Source organism: Piliocolobus tephrosceles, chromosome 17, assembly GCF_002776525.5.
Source record: "Piliocolobus tephrosceles isolate RC106 chromosome 17, ASM277652v3, whole genome shotgun sequence".
In the NCBI taxonomy this organism is placed as follows: Eukaryota; Metazoa; Chordata; class Mammalia; order Primates; family Cercopithecidae; genus Piliocolobus; species Piliocolobus tephrosceles.
Window position 1 is genome coordinate 23,715,618 of NC_045450.1, and position 13,498 is coordinate 23,729,115.

Below are 13,498 nucleotides of genomic sequence, written 5' to 3' on the forward strand. Positions count from 1 at the left end.
GCATGTAGGGGCCAGCCTGTAGTTTGAGGATGATGGGGCTGGCCTAGATCTTGAGTCTACTAGGGTGTGCCTGGGGCCTGGGTCTGCTAGAATCTGAGACTGTGGGGGCTGGCTTGGTGCCTGGGTGTATGGGGGCTGGCCTGGAGCCTGAGTTTTCAGGGTCTGGCTTTAACTTGGAGCTATGGGGCCTGGCCTGGTACTGGGGTGGGTCTGGACCCCAGATCTAGGGGGATAGCCTGATGTTAGTGCAGGCCTGAGCCTGGGGCCACAGACGATGTCCTGGCATTGGGTCTGAAGCCTGATTTTGTGGGAATGGCTGAGTGCTGAGGTTCACTGTGGTGAGCCTGTTTCTGAGGTCCATGGAAAAGTCAGGTGCTTACTTTATTCTCTTTTCTTTTCTTTTTCTTTCCTTCTTCTTCTTCTTTTTTTTTTTTTTAGATGGAGTCTTGCTCTGTCACAAAATACAATAAAAAATACAAAAAATTAGCCGGGCATAGTGGTGGGTGCCTGTAGTCCCAGCTACTCAGGAGTCTGAGGCAGGAGAATGGCATGAAACCGGGAGGTGGAGGTTGCAGTGAGCCGAGATTGTGTCACTGCACTCCAGCCTGGGTGACAGAGTGAAATTCTGTCTCAAAAAAAAAAAAAAAAGGTTAGTAGCTTAAGACAACACACATTTATTTTCTCACAGTTTCTGTGGGTTAAAAGTCTGGGTGTGGCTTAGATGGGTCCTCTGCTTAGTCTCTCACAGGGTTGCGATCAAGATATTGGCCAGGACTTGGCTCTTACTAGAGCCTCAACTGGGGGAAGGATCTCCTTCCAAGCGCCCTGAGGTTGTTGCCAGAATTAATTTCTTTGTGGTGTAGGATTTATGATAGCTTACTTCTTCAAAGTCAGTAATGGAAAGTAAGAGACAGGAAGACAGTAGAGTGTGTTAACATGAAGGAGTCTTAGATAATGTAACATAATCATGTGACATCCTCTCACTTTGTTATATTCTACTGGGTAGAAGTAAGTTGTAGGTCTCATGCATACTCAATGGGAGGAATCACACAGGGACGTGAACACCAGGAGACAGAGATCATGGAAGCCACCTTAAAGTCTACCTGCCACATACACCCTATGTGACTGCACACCTCAATTCTTGCCTCACGAAATCACTTGAGGAGGAATTCTGTGATGAAAATTTAATTTGCTGCCAGGTAAATAGAGACCTTACTTGAGCTGACAAAACCCAGACCGCCTGGCAAGTATTTCCCTTCTAAATTTTCATCTACAAAATGCAATTAAAAAACCACCAATCATTTGAGAAAAACCAATCCCATAAGAGAGGTACCAAACTCACTAAGCACAAAAACTAACATCTGAGATAGTAGAATTAAGGAAGGGAAGTAGGAAATACAAACACTAGTATTAATTTCTCAGAGAGATTCAAGAGACTATCACAACCATAAAAAGCTGCTAAGAAAAATAGGAAATCAGAAGACCTAAAATTTTAAAGTATGATTGCAGAATAAACCCCATTCAATAAGTGTGCTGAAAAGCTGAAGACTGAATTAGAATACTAGAAGCAGGGGACTCTTCCAGAATGCAGAATAAAAGGATGAAGAGATGTAAAGCATAATAAATAGACTAAAAGCCAGGGAGGATAGACCTTTAAGTTACAAAATTGATAGCTGTTTCAAAAGGAGATAAAAGAGAATAGAGGGAAGAGAACAATAACAAACAATAGAAGAAAATTTTCTAGAGCTGAAGACAGGCACAGAGTGCTGAATGGTATTAAAAAATGATCCTCCTATGACACATTAGGTAAAACTCTAGTACCTCAAGTATAAAGAGAGCATTCCTGAAGATTCGAGAAGGAAGAAAAAGCATTTCAAAAACAAAAAGAGATTACATATATATCTGACTTCTCAATAGCAATACTGGATATAAAGAGAAAATAGAGTTCAAAATTCTAAGAGAAAATTATTTTGCACCTAAAATCCTTTATTTAGAGAAACTATCAGTCAAGTATGGACAAATGAAAGTCATTTTCGTATATATAAGTATTTAGGAATTGTATCACTCAGAGCCCTTATCTGAAAGAATTATTTAAGGATGTACTCCAGCAAAATGAAAATGATAGATCAAAGAAAAAGGAAAATATGGGACATAAAAAGTGATGACACAGTAAACCAGCAAATCATAGAGTTAAGGATAAAGAATTTTGATGCATAACACAAAAGGGGTAACAGTTTGGAAAAAGTCTCCAGCGGCTTTCAAAGCAGGAAGTGAGAGTGGGGATCTGGGAGTAGAAGTGAAATGTGCTAAAGGTTTTAATTAGGGCTTAGAAGTTAAAAGGAAGATATGGATATTGATTAACTACCACTGTGAAGAGAAAAATAGAAAATACAGAAAAAAATTGAATAATGAAACTTCATGAATTTCACAGAAGTTAGACAAAGGATAGAAGAAAACTCAAGAAAGCATAACAATAGAAAACACAAGATATGGTGGCAAAAATAAACTCAAGTATTAGTATTCAGATTGCATGTGAATGAGTTAAGCTCCTCTGTAAAAAGGCAGAAACTATAGCTACCATTTAGTGAGTGTTATTATGATTTACACACTGTGCTAAGCACTTTAAATGGACAATTTTGTTTAAAGCTAACAGTAAACTCTGCAAGATAGGTTCTATTTTTATACTCATGTTAAAGATGAGACCATGAGACTTAAGAGAGATTAAGCCATTTGCTTCAAGTGAGAGGCCAAATTTGAACCCATGCTCTTTGATGGTTAAGACCCATGCTCTTAATCATTCTATTAAACTGCCACTCAGCTTGGTTTAAACAATTACTTACATGTTATTTGTAAGAGATAAACCAAGGCAAAACAATATATAAATTCTGAAAATAAAGAGTTGGAAAAAGATCTATAAGGCAAATGATAACCAAGATGAAAGGAGGCAGGGACAGTGATATTAATACCTGTGACATATCACGGGAACAAAACAATTTTGAGAACAGTGTGTATTGTATATACTGTTTGTATATACTATTCTGTTCATGTTAAAAATACATGTGTGTGTATGCTGCAGAATCAGTAGTGGCTTGAAGGGAGTATGTATTTAGATTGTTTGAGTTGTATAATGCTGTTTTACTTGTGTGATTAAAAAAGATTAAAAAAATAAGAAATAAGCTTTTTTAAAAAAACTGGAGAATAGGCAGGTGCTCAGCTGTGTAATGCAAACCAAGAGAGAAACTAGGGAGAGAGGCTGTGGATTATGTTGGGTGAATACAAAAATGAGCCTTAAAAGTGGTGATAAAAGGGGGGATGCTTTTCAATGGAGGTGTCACCAAGCACCTTCACTCATCAAACTTTGACAATTTCCCCTTTCTATGTGTGTATCGGGGTGGGGGGGTGGTGAGGGTGGAGGATCAGGAGGCAATGTGTGAGAGTGACAGTGTCAGCCACGTGTCTTCTGTTCAAAACAATGCAGTGCTTTCAATCAGAAAGGAAAAATATGAAAAAGAAAAACCCTCAACTTTTCTCATTTCCTCTGAATTGGGTTGTCCGTCCCTTTGCAGTTGCTATGACAACAGCAGCCCTCCTCCTCCTTTATCTGGATCTATTTCCAAACTGAAAACAATGAATGTGAAAGATCAGAAAATAGGAAAAGCAAGTAGGCATTAAAAGCATTAGGATGATTTACCCCGGAGAACAGAATGCTAAGAGGTAGCAATTATATTGTTCTGAGCTATTAAAGGTGACTACTACATAAGTAGTTCCCTGCTTGGGCCCAAGATAAAATCAGATTTATTTTAACTGGAGGGAAATAGCTTTAGAGAGAAGAAGTCCATGATAGAAAGTTCTGTGAGACTGCTTTGGCTCTGTCAGGGTAGAGTGGTGAGGAGGCTCTGAAATTTTTGTATCCTATAGTGGTTATTATTTTCCTCTAAAAAGTTCTTCATCAGTGAAAGAACAACAACCATGACAACCAACATGTGGTGCTTACTCTGTATCGAGTACCACTCTAAGTGTTTTATACTTATGATCTCACAGTCTTTACAACAGTCCTATGAGAAAGATACCATCATTATTCTCATTTTATAGATGAGAAAACTGAAGGTCAGAGAGCTCAGCAATTTGCCGAAGGCCAAACAGCTGATGAATGGCAAAGTTGGGATTTGAACCCAGGACATCTGTATTTTTAAGCAGTGATAATTTCTCACAGTAGATAATCACTCTCTTGAAATGGTTCTGGTTGCACTGGGGTCTTAGAAGGAATCCTGTATAAAGCCTTAGCTGACATGAGTTCTAATCTTATTTATCCATTCATTGAGTCATATTCTTTAATAACTATTTATTGAATACCTACCATATGCAATTTCTAGGCAGGCACTGGGGAAGCAGCAGAGAGCAGGACAGACAAGGTTTCATCAAGCTAGTAGTTTAGTGCAGGACCACAGACCTGAACAAATAAAGTAACAGGATGATTTCAGGCACTAACAGGTGCAGTGAAGGAAATAAAACTGGGCAATGAGATAGAGAAGTGGGTGGGTGGGCTGCTTTAGGCAGGATGGCTGGGGTAGACCTTTCGGAGGAGGTGACAGTCTGAACCGAGACTTGGATGATGGGAAGGGGCTGATCCTGTGCAGATCTGGAAGAAGGGTCTTCCGGGCAGAGGAGTAGCAGATGTAAATTTGGGAACAAGCATGAAAGCAGGACAGTGAGGTTAGAGCACAGTGATCAGGGCTGGGGCAGGGGTTGCAAGTTGGAGGTGGCTTTGAATAAATTTTGAGAGTTTGGATTGAGAGTCAGGGTTACCACATGGGGCTGCGCTACCGGCATCTGATGGGTGGAGGCCATGGATGCTGCTTACCACCCTGCAATGCACAGGACAGTCTCCAGCTTACAGAATGGTCCACCCCCAAATGTCCATAGCATCAAGGTTGAGAAACCTTGATTTTTCTATAGAAGCCTATAGCTTACAAGCCAAGGAAAGGAGATTGAAATTTATTTGAAGTGGAAGAGAATTCTTCAGATGACTTGAAGCAATGGAGTTTCTTTCAGGGATGTACATTTCAGAAGACAACTGGCTAAAGAATGGAAAACTGATTGTAGCAGATCGAGAGTAGAAGCAGAGAGAAGAATGAATTGTTTTAACTGTCTAATTTTTGTAGTCTAAGCAGTACTTAGTCCAGATGAATGGAAATGGTGGAGTGGTTTAGAGCAGCAGCAGTGGTGACAAAGGGGTTTTCGCTCTTCACCTTTCATCAGTTTTGGCAGAATTTGGGAGGCAGAGGGGACCAGACTTGCTGGTATATTGGGTATGGGTCTGCGGGAAAGGGAAAAATTAAAGGTGACTTTCAGGTTGTGGCTGGTGCAACTGGGCACATGGACATGAGCTGTGAACTTACACGGGGAGAACTGAATTTGGGGATATGAAGAAAAACCAATAATTTAGCTTTGACAAAACTAAATAAGACATAGTTATATGAGGAGGTATCACATAGGCTGTTGGAAAAACAGTCATGTATGTGATTGGCCTCACTAGGCCTTTATTTCTGGAAAATAAGCAAAGGGCTCTAAAATTCAACGATCCTAGGGCAATCAGGCCTGGAGATGAGAGACTGGCTTTGGTAGACTTTGGCAATATCATCTAGTTCTGAGACACTCGCCTATATGTCACTAGGTCCCTCAGAGTACCATTATGAAAGTTGACAAGTGATGAGGAAATTAGACCCATTTTGCAGAAACAGAGTTATACTGCATAAGAACTGACATTTGTATGGAGCCAGAGTGAATGAGTTGTTGAATAACAGCCTGGGAGCACCCTTTAAACTAGGTGTGGGATCTCCCTAGGGGCTGAGGGAGATTAATAGAAATAAAATCACACCATGCAACAAAAGGGGCTGTCTGAACCTCCAAGGAGAAGATAGGACTTGGAAGATTCTAACCTGTGATTCTCAGCAGTTTCTTTCCCAGTGGCTCAAAGGCTGTTCTCTGTATCTCTTCTCAAATCCACTGTGGTCTTACATTCCCAGCAAGGTTTGGAAAGACCTGAAGCAAGTAAAATAGCTTGTTAAATTTGTTTGCTGTTTCCTTGGTATCTATCCTCAGGCTGAAAAGGGGCTCATTCTTTGACGTTACCTGGAGCCAAGGGAGCTGAGACATATTTTTGCAAAAATGAGATGGTGCGAGAGGAAAAGAGGAAGATTGAGTGAAGTTCCTTTTGTTTTTGTTTTTGGAGGGTAGGGCAGTAGCAGGGAAGACACCACATCCTCTGCTTCTGTGAGTGACGGAGGTCGGGGAGAGCCCAGGGGAAATAATCTGACTCAGTTACTGGTAATTAAAGGAAGAATGTCAAGTCTCCCAGAGGATCATTGCTTATTGGAGAAGCAGGGAGCAGTCTTGCTTGCAGCTACTTACAGAAGGAAAAGTAAAATGAGCCCTGTGTTGATGAAGTGTCCTGAAGCCAGAGAAACATTCTACAAGGGGCATTGCCTCCAAGACTTGCTGGATTTATTCTGTTGAACCATAAAGCTAAGCCAAAAAAGAATCTTAGCAATTAGTTTAAAAGAGAGAGAGAGAGAGAGAGAAACTAACATCGGCAAATATTTTTCCAGTGCTTGCCACATGCTAAGCTCCGTGTTAAGAATGCATTGACAAAATTAGGGTCTAGAGCAACTATTTTAGGCTTCTGGTCAGTGTAGTTTTTATCATAACTATCCAATTTTGCCATGGTGGGGTGTAAGCAGCCACAGCCATATGTAACTGAATAAGTATGGCTGTATTCTGATAAAGCTTTCTTTACAAAAACAGATGATGGGCTGGATATGGGCTGTGAGCTATAGTTTGCCAACCTCTGGTTTAGAGTGTGGCTCTTACACCACACTGTGCACCAGGGTTATGTGAGAGCTTCATAGTAATGTTGATATCAGCCACATCTCCAGAAATTCTAAGTGTGGTTGGGAGTGGGACCTGGGCATGAGTCCTTTAAAGAAACTCTTCAGGTAATTTGAGGCACGGTCAATCAGGGGGTTTAGGGTTGTGGTTTTTGCTCGGTTACACAACAGAATTGTGTGTGTGTGTGTGTGTGTGTATGAAGAATACTTATGTCTGGCACCACCCTTAGAGATACTGGTGTAACTGGTCTGGATATGGGTCTGGAGTTCAGAAATTTTTAAAGTTTCCCAAATGTTTCTACTGTAAAGCCAGAGGCAATTTCAATACAGTGTGATAATTGTGGGACAGGAGCAATTTCAGCAAGTGAGTTATTTATTTATTCATTGAACACTTATATTGTAGTTTCTGGTGTTAAGCAAGGGTTCTAAGTGTTGATACAATGAACTCATTTAATTTTCGTGGCATTTTCTAAGGTTGGTACGATTAACATCCCCATTCTGCAGTTGAGTAAACTGAGGTGCAAAGAGTTTAACTGGGAACAAGGGATGTATTTTGCAGGAAGGTGTTTTAGGGAAAACTCCTAGGAGAAGGTGATGTCTAAGAAGGACATGTGTAAGAGAGCCAGGTACACGTAGGGTGGAGGAGGAAAGTAGAGTGAGGACTGCACCCCAGATGTAGCCATGCCAAGGCATGGAGGTGAGAGATGGTGATACAGGGCAGGTGAGCCCAAAAATTGGGGCTTAGCCAGGGAGGGTTCTTGGCTTTACCCAGCAAGGAATTCAAGGGTGAGCCAGTGGTGTTAGACAGCAACTTTTACTGAAGTAACAGTGTACAGCAGCAGCAAATGTATCGCTTTTTGCAGAGCAGGGCTACCCCATAGGCAGTCTGCCCAGAGTAGCAGCTCAGATGCAGGGCTGCAGTCATATTGATACCCGCTTTTAATTACATGCAAATCAAGAGACAGATTATGCAGAAATTTCTAGGAAAAGGGTGGTAACTTCTGGGTCACAGAGTCATTGTCATGGAAAGGGATGGTAACTTCTGGGTATTGCTAAGGCAATGGTAAACTGACATGGGACACTGGTGGGTATATCTCATGGAAAGCTGCTTCCATCCTGTCCCTGTTTTAGCTAGTCCTCAGTTTGGTCAGTCCAGTGTCTGAGCCCTGCCTCCTATTTCAACAGCATGGCATTTTCTGTAAACAGCGAGTATACAAATTGACTTTACTGGGGTGCAGAGTGTACTGTGTTCTTAGGGACCTCAGCAAGAGTTTTTTTTTTTTTTTTTTTTTTTTTTCAATTGAGTGCTGGGATGAATTAAGAAACCCATTTCCCATTTAGAAAAAAAAAAAAGTGCAGCTTATTCTTGGGGCAAACAGGGAATAGGTTAAGGAATGAATAAAAGGGGCCGAAATGGGAGTCACAAGTGAAGATAATTCCTGATAGAACCTTGAAGAAGAGAAGAAATACATGGTGGTAATAGGAAGGATAGATGAAATTAAGGGCACGATTTATTTGAACTGGGAGAGACTTGAGTAGGTTTAGTGACTGGCAGGGGCCAGAGCAAAGGGAGAGGTTGAAAGTGCAGGGGAAAGTGGTGAATGATCGACAGTGTTCTTGTGAAGAAGTCATAGGATCTAGAATGTGTGAGGAGGAAGGACCTTCTTCCTCTGGGAAGGAAAGAATTGTAGGGATGCATATATTTTGAAGGTGAGTGGGTAGATAGGCAGAGGAAGTGCTAGCTGATGTTTTTTCACTTGTGGCAATTTTGGTTGCAAGGAACAGAAACCTACTTAAGCTTGCACAAGAGAGATTATCAGTTAGAACTGCATCCAGAAATCCAAGTGTAGGTGCTTAGTTCAAAAGAAATCTTATGTTTCTCAAATATTGAGAACCTAGAGTAGGCAGATCAGGGATAGTAACAGCCACTTTAGGAAATAACAAATAATTTAAGCTCTTTCTAGATATCTGATTGACTAGACTCAGTGTGTAAATTTTGCCCTCATGGCCACATGATGTTTACTGTACCTCAAGCATCATGTCTGGACTCCAAGCAGGAAAGAAGTGCTGATATGGTTTGGTTGTGTCCCCACCCAAATCTCACCTTAAGTTGTAGTAATCTCCACATGTTAAGTGTGGAGCCAGGTGGAGATAATTGAATCATGGGGGTGGTTTTCCCCATACTGTTCTCGTCGTAGGGAATAAGTCTCACGAGATCTGATGGTTTTATAAACGGGTTTCCCTGCACAAGCTCTCTTGCCTGCTGCCATGTAATATGTGACTTTGCTCTTCCTTCACTTTCCACCATGATTGTGAGGCCTCCGCAGTCATGTGGAACTGTGAGTGAATTATACCTCTTTCCTTTATAAGTTACCCAGTTTCGGGTATGTCTTTATTTGCAGCATGAGAACAGACTAATACAAGTGCAAAAGGTACATATAAGTTGAGCCTCTTCATTTTTTTCAATCAGGAACATTTTTCCCTGGAGACCCTGGCAGTAGTTTACCACTTGCATCTCATTGGCCACAGAAGGTCATATAACCCTCCTATTTGCAAGAAGGTTTGGGGAGGCAAATATGTTTATTTTATTTTTAATTTTTTAAAGAGACTTGGTCTTGCTACATTACCCAGGCTGGTCTTGAACCTCTCGGCTCAAACAGTCCTCCTGCTTCAGCCTCCTGAGTAGCTGGGACTACAGGCTTATGTCATGCATCTGGCAAAGGTAAGTATATTTCAACAAAATTCAGAGTGTTATTCAGGGCAAAAAGGAGAAGGTAATGTGGATAGGCAAACAGCAAGGTCTCCTGCAGAAGAATGCATGAAAAATCTCACCTGAGTGTGGCGGCTCCTGCCTATAATCCCAGCACTTTGAGAGACTGAGGCAGGAGGTTCACATGAGGCCAGGGGTTCAAGACTAGCCTGGGCAACATAGCAAGACCCCATCTAGACAAAAAATTAAAAAAAAAAAAGTAGCCAGGTGTGTTGGTTTGCACCTTTAGTCCCAGGTACTTGGAGAGGCTGAGGCAGGAAGATCACTTAAGGCCAGGAGTTTGAGGCTGTAGTGACCTAAAATCAGGCCACTGCACTTGAGCCTGAGCAACAGAGTGAGACCCTGTCTCTAAAATAAAATAAAATAAAATAAAATAAAAATCTCAGAAAGTCCAGCTAAACAACCAAAGTAGAGCCAGACCTTATAGAGTTTGAACTGGGAGCTACGATGCTCCTTGTCTAATGAACGGCAGGGAATTGCCATCTTTTCCCTGGACATTGGCTCTGGTTTCCTTTCTCCACTCATCAGTGTCTTCTATTTATATGTTCTTTCTACTTGATATTAACCTTTACATATCCATATCATACTGGCTGCCCACATCACTTTTTGTGTGTGTGTGTGAGACGGAGTCTTGCTCTGTTGCCCAGGCTGCAGTGCAGTGGCGCGATCTCGGCTCACTGCAAGCTCCACCTCAAGGGGTTAATGCCATTCTCTGGCCTCAGCCTGCTGAGTAGCTGGGACTACAGGCACCCACCACCATGCCTGGCTAATTTTTTTTTTTTTTTTTGTATTTTTAGTAGAGACAGAGTTTCACCGTGTTAACCAGGATGGTCTCAATCTCTTGACCTCGTGATCCTCCCGCCTTGGCCTCCCAAAGTGCTGGGATTACAGGCCTGAGCCACCGCATCCGGCCACCCACATCACTTTCTTTTAGCTGCTTCAGCTTTGTAATTCCAAATTCAGGCAAATATCAGATTGGCTGATCCTAATTTTGTGAGCCAGGCTTACAAATTATTCGTGACTGGCTAATCAATAGATAATGCATTGGACAGTGGAAGGGATCATGTGACTTGAATCTTGGCCATGCTCTACATGCATACATGCTACAGGAACCATGAGGGGTAGTTTCCTCTTAAAGTTCTGGAGAGGTGAGGTAATACAGGATTTTTACTTTCTTTGGGAAGCAGAAGGTCAGGTCTTACTCTAAGGGTGATCAGAGAAGAGGAGGTTAAGAAAATTTATGCTGTAGTTTGGATATTTGACCTTCATCCTCATGTTGAAATTTCATTCCCAGTGTTGGAAGTAGGCCTAGTGGAAAGTGTTTGGGTCATGGGGGTGGATCCCTCATGAATAGATTAATTCCCTCCCTGAGTGGGAGTACTGAGCGAGTTCTCAGTATATTAGTTCCCTTGGAAGCTAGTTGTTAAAAGGAGCCTGGCACCTTGCTCCCCTCTTGCTTTCTCTCTTATTATGGAATTTCTGCACATGCTAGTCCCCTTGGTCATCCACCATGAGTGGAAGCTCCCTAAAACCCTGACCAGAAGCAGATGCTGGTGCCATGCTTCTTGTACAGCTTGTGGAATCATGAGCCAAATAAATCTCTTTTCTTTAGAAATTACCCAGCCTCAGGTATTTCTTTATAGCAACAGGAAAGGACTAATACAGTTGAGGAGACTACAAATCTGAAACAACTATGGAAAAAAAACCCCAGAAGATATTCAGAACAGCATGAAGGGCTTAGATGAGTTTTGAGACCAGAATTTTGCAATTATTCTATTCTTTGTAACGATATGATTTCTTCCAGCAGAGCTCACAGCCTAGTGAAGATGTGTGGGAGACAATTACTGGATTCATCCAGGGCTGGCATTTTTCCAGGTAGGTGAGAAAGTCAGACATTGATACAAAAGATTAAAATATTGAAAAAGGAGCTAGGATGATTGTCAGCTGTTGCCAAAAAGAAATCTTAGAATTTAAGATCTCAGAGATGTGAGATTTTTTGTTGGATGGATGACTTTATGGTCTAGGGTGTGATCATGAGAGAAGATGTTCAAAGAAGAGGGGAGGTCAAGGCCACTGAGTTGAGCGGGCAAAAGATTTGAGAGGCATAGATAGTGAATGGGGTGCTCAAATGGATACTAAAGTCACTTGGGATAGTGGTAGTGCTTGGAACAGAGAAGAAAATGATACACCATGATATTTAGTAAAAAAAAAAAAAAAAAAAGAGAGTGGCTAGGAATGAGTGGATAACTATAATGTAAAGACATAAAGAGTTAAATCTGGAATCATTTTGGACCCTTCTTTCTTTCTCACTATCCATACTCAACAAATCACCAGATCTTATAAATTCCATTTCATAAGACTTTAATCTAACCCATTTATGTCTTCCATTTCCACTGCCATCACCCTAGTATAAGTCATTATACATTTCCTCCCACCTTTGCTATTATGATAACCATTAACAACCACTTTTGAGACCCTCCAAGCCATTTTCTGCATTGTGATTTATAATTTGTGAGATTATGAATCGTATCACTGCTTAAGACTCTTCCATGGCTTCCCATTGCTCTTAGGATAAAACCTATGTGGGAAATTGTATCAATGTTCAAAGTATTTAATGCCTTTCCTGGAAGAGGATTCTACTTCTGTCTCACTAATGTCAAGCATGGCCATGTGATTTGCAGGGACCCTCCATGCAGGAGGATTATATATTCCTACTCTGTTGAACACAAATGTAGCCATGTGACTTGCTTTGGCTAACGGAACGTGGGCCAAAGTGATGTGTGTTATTTCTAAGCAGAAGCTTTAAGAGCCAGATACGTGGCTTCTCTTTTCTCTCCTTTTCCTCTTTTTTTAAGGCTGGCATTGGCCCAGATAAAGACTGATCTATCAGTGTTGAAGGCAACGTGAAGACATGACCCATGTGAACATATAACATGAATGGGAAATAAATCACTATTGTAAGATGTTGATATTTATTATTGCAGCAAAACTTAATATGGTCTGTAAGGCTCTGAGTGATTTAATGATTTGGTCTGACTTCTCCAGCCTTATCTCTCAAACATCTCCCCCTTCATGTCACTTAATCTTATTTTTCTTCCAGATCTCAGCTAAATGTCACTTCCCCAGAAAAGTCTTTTGTAACTTCCCTTCTCCCTCGCAGCTCTGGACTAATTTAGATCACCTATTATTCTAGTTCGTAACACTTTGTTCTTTTTATTCATATCACTCAAACACAGTCTGTAATTTTTTTTTTTTTTTGTGAGTGTGATTATCTGTTTACCCCAGGAGAAGGTAAATTTAGAGGACAGACATTATGTGTGTGTATTTCTTCATGATATTGCCCTGCCTGGTATACAATAAGCACTCAATTAAAATTTCTTCATCAAGTGGACAAATTTGAGTCCAGATTAGAAGTGAGCCCAGAAGTCAGAGACAGTCTGATGCATCAAATATGAAGAGGCTAGTGGAAAGCAAGAAATGGATCCAGTGCAAATGAAGTCAGGTTGTGGGTCAAAGCAGGTGGTGGTATATGGAGAAATAATCAGATGCAAACGTTTACAAAGGAGAGGTCACTTATAAGATGCCAGACACCATTTCTACAGGCAGGGAAGTAGCTGTTCAGGGCAAAGAACTGATGTGTACACTAAGCTGCCACTCAGCCCTCCCTCTCTCCTTTTCTCATTTTGTTTTTTCTCATTCCATCAACTTGTGGAACATCTTCTGGATATTGGGCTTGTTTTGTGGATGCAGTAATAAATGAGTTAATAGCTAGAGATTACCAAATGGAGAAGACAGATATGAACCTAATAAGTCAGGCACAGTGGCTCACGCCTGTAATCCC

The 13,498-nt window shown here is 41.2% G+C and overlaps 1 protein-coding gene across 1 annotated transcript in view; it reads left to right on the forward strand.

Annotated features, from left to right (window-relative positions):
• The window catches only part of LOC111526889 (translation initiation factor IF-2-like), a 69,607-nt gene extending 57,729 nt beyond the window's left edge, over positions 1-11,878 (forward strand). The window contains exons 3-4 of the mRNA XM_023192891.2: positions 9,519-9,609; positions 11,465-11,878. The gene's annotated coding sequence lies outside the window, so the exon portion shown is untranslated. The remainder of the gene's footprint in view (positions 1-9,518; positions 9,610-11,464) is intronic.
• Positions 11,879-13,498: the final 1,620 nt, after the last annotated feature.